This window comes from Orbicella faveolata, unplaced genomic scaffold, assembly GCF_042242905.1.
Source record: "Orbicella faveolata isolate gen_17 unplaced genomic scaffold, um_ofav_v1 contig_27, whole genome shotgun sequence".
NCBI classification, from domain to species: domain Eukaryota; kingdom Metazoa; phylum Cnidaria; class Anthozoa; order Scleractinia; family Merulinidae; genus Orbicella; species Orbicella faveolata.
Genome location: NW_028301555.1, coordinates 276,236 through 280,150, shown reverse-complemented (window position 1 = coordinate 280,150; position 3,915 = coordinate 276,236).

The window sequence follows — 3,915 nt, the reverse complement described above, 5'->3', positions numbered from 1 at the left end:
CAGTCAGCGGAAACACTCACAACTCTACGTCATGACGTCATCACCTAGCAGCGGGTAACTGATTCTGAAAACAGTTTGATCGATCTCGATCCGGTAAAATTACACTCAAATTGCGTTATTGTAATTTTGTAAAAGTTCAAAGGCTTGATTCTTGTACACCGATAACGAATTTGTTTTCCTGTCGTGCCATGCTTGCCTATGTAAAAAAAAGGTGCGATTTTGAGATGCCAATACCGCATTACATGGTCTTATATTGGTTCATAGTTGGGAGAAAAGATATTCCCCCGGGGGACCCAAAATAGCTGCTGTGATATCGGAACTCAAGATAGCAACCGCCGAAAAGAGATATTCATTAATACCTTTAAATGCAAAGGCCTTTAAAAGTTCGCTTCGCTTCTAGTAATATCAATTGTTGGTTTTCAGTGTCACGCAATTCAAAATAGATCAAAATAAAAATCAAAACCGGTCAATAGATAAAGTCCAGAATCTGGGAAATGAAAAGAGATAAATATGCAAAGACTCTCGCCAAAATTATGGTCACAGCAATTTTTCTTATGCGAGATATGCGGAGAAATTTTTTACCCCCGAAATTTATAGAGATTTGTATGGCGACGCCATGCTGATGCCCATTCGTATGGGCACCAACATAGCGGCCGGAAACCAACAGAAACATCTGTCACTGAGTTTTGCTACAAAAGCGTGAATTTATCCGTCGAGGAACTCTAAAACATTAAAATACTACTTGTTCTAAGACATGAACTGTTCAGATAGCCAAGTTCCCCGAAATAAGTCACTTTTTTAACCATCATGACAGCTCTCTACGCCGTCATGTAAATGCTGCGTCACGCAAAAGCTTAGAAATTCAAGCGTAGTGTATCACAAAACCAAGAACCCATTCGGAGCGAAAATTTGAATGAATATTAGTTTTTAGCTGCTCTTATACATCATTTAAGTAAAATCTCAGGAAGATCAATAGCTTAGTAGTTCGAATTTTGGTGACGTCATGTGAAAACCAGCTATATTGCTCAGGCTGTCTACTACTAACTTAAGGTGGCTTTAGCACAGTTTTTTTCCCCTGAGATTTGGTTTTGAGATTGCCTGCCAGACGTCAGTATTAGTCCGCGTGCAAAAATGACGCAAGCAACTCCTACAAAAAACGAAAACAACTTTAGCACTTGAAACGCCTTAAATATCACTTCGGTATACGTCGCGTTAGCTTCAAATTGCTTTCAACCATGTGTTTAAAGCCCTGGCCAAACCGACTCGCAAGTCGAGTCGCAAGCAGCCGCAAGTTGAACTTGCGTACTTGCGTTGGATAGCCAAACAAACTCGCAAGTTTCCTCGCAAGTCGCAAAAAAAAAAAAACCAACAACAACAAAAACAAAACAAACAAAAAAACAAAGTAGAGATATCCTGTATTTCATTGGCCAATACTAGGTTTAATGGACGCCACTCAAGTTGTGTTGACTTGGGTTGGGTGGCCAAACGGTGGAAAAATTGCGTCGACTTGCGTGCAAATTTGATCTCGACTAAAGTGAGCTCAAGTCAACGCAAGTGCACGCAAGGCCTGGCCAAAAGGAGTCGCAAGTAGACCCAAGTTTTCAACTTGCGTCTACTTGTGAGTTCGTTTGGCCAGGGGTTAAGCCTAGCAACGACTAAATATGTCAAAAGAAGTCGATAAACAACTGGTGAAGGACTTCTTATTTATCTTTGCTTTCTCGCACGCGATACTTGGTGTCCGACATGAGCACACGCTTAAATAAAATACATGCTCTGTTCAATTTCCACGCAAAGTGTCAACAACCTGTCTTTGATCCAAGATTTCTCAAAAAGCATGATGAAATGTTCACAGTTGACTTGTAGAACTTGAAGGAGTGAATCGCGTTCACAGACTAAACATCTATAAGGCAGTTTTTGAGCTATTTTTGCAATAGGCAAAATTTCACCTTCACGGGGTCCTTTACCTTGTGTTCGAAAACTCTGCCTTTACCTTACTTTACCTGAATGCCATTTAAATCACAGCCAATTTGTAATTCTTGAAATTTTGAGGTGGGTTCATAAGGGGTTTATAGGTTTTGAGAAAAACGTCATCAAACCTACTAGTGCTCAGTCTCTCCTAGGCACGCGGGCATTCATTTTAGCACTTAAATTCTTCAAGTATCGCATAAAATGGTAAAGGGCTTAAGAAAACAGTAATTTGAAACAGGAAAAACATCTTGGACCATTTTTTAAGTCACTTTACCAACGAAAAATTTGAAAAGGCCTGTTGCACTTCTATATCAATTCAAACTCTTTAAAAGTGAAATCAAGTTTTCGGCCGCCATGAGCCAAACAAGAACCCGAACGGGTTGTTATCAATATTTTTTTTATCATAAAAGTTTTCAGTATTAGACACGCAGTATAATTTAACTATACTAAATAGAATCCTCCGTTTAATTCCTGTCGTTTCCCATCCCATGCCAGCCTTTTCCTGCTATAATCCAATACGAAACAACAGAAGACCTTCAGAAGTTTATGAGTTATCTCAGTGTTTTGATAAAAAAAAGTTCTTTACTGTACCCTAGAGCGACCCATGATGAAAGTAGTTATTCATTTTATATGGTTAAAGAATTGTCGCCAGGACTCCAAGATGGTGAGGATAAAATGTTCAGTGTTTAAAAATCCTTTAAAATGCTGACAGGTACTCGTCGCTGCCGCTATAGACCCTTTTCATAAATGGCTGCCAATTATAAATTCTTTTGTAACTATTAAAATTAACCTGACTGACCTCGTTTTTGAGTTGATAATTCAAAAGAGTTGTTACTCCGGCCCCAACGAGTTTAGTGAGGCTAATTTAAATGCATACAAAATAATTTTAAATCGGCAGCCATTTACGGGCTAACGAAATGTGTCAGTTCCTCGGCCATTTGAGCAGGCGGCAAAAGTAATTAAGAACAGGCCGAAACGACATTTTAAAACGAGTACTACTGGGGACGAGAGTGACGCGCGCGCCAAAACACGTTCGATCTTAAATACATTATGACGTCATTCCTGTCAGTTCTATGTTTGTTGCTTTTTCCGGAAATGCTAACAAGAAAAGCATTGCAATAATACGGTGTGTTAAAGCAAGAAAGATGAAAAAGAGTTCAAAGAAGCGGAGAACAAAATCAGTAAGGTAATAATAATTCTAATTTGTTTAATTGCTTTATTCGCCTGTATCAATTTCTCCGTTTAGGCATGTCAACAGAGTCCACGGGGAAATATTCTTAAACCTACTAAGAAATAGCTTTTGTCATTTTTTTATCAGCAATGAAGAAAAACCCAGAGTGGTAGACACTTCAGAAAAGTTAACTCAACGTAGTCCTCTGACTGATCGATATCCACGGGTTTTCGTAGAGACTATGCGTGAACCTTCCTTGCCGCTTCCTGACGAGAAGGAATTATCAATGGCAGGTAAAAAAAGAAAAAAAAAAAACCTGTATCTAGATTTGCAGCTGCCGGATGGTGTTTTTAAACACCCCTTATCCGGTAGTTAGATTTTTTTCATTTAGGAATATGTATTAATTGTGTTACAAAAACAATTATGAGAACTAACCGTTATCCCTCAAGGTAACCGTAGCGTTTTCTAGGCTAACCGGACACGGCGTGTTGGACGTTGCTTAAAATACTCCATGTCTGCATTGAATAGCTCTCCGGTTAGCCTGAAAAGAACAGAGGTTAGGCTGAATGGTGCACCGGTTAGCCTGTAAAAGGAAAATATTCTGACTGCCGGACACGACGTATTGTAGAGCTCTGTCCAGATACCAGACATCAATATACTACGTCTTACAAAAAAACATTAACTTTCTAGGTAATAACAAGTTCGTATAAAACACCGGTAAATTATTCAACTCTCCTGATCAATGAAAAATTTTAAAAGCTCTTGTTTAATTTCAG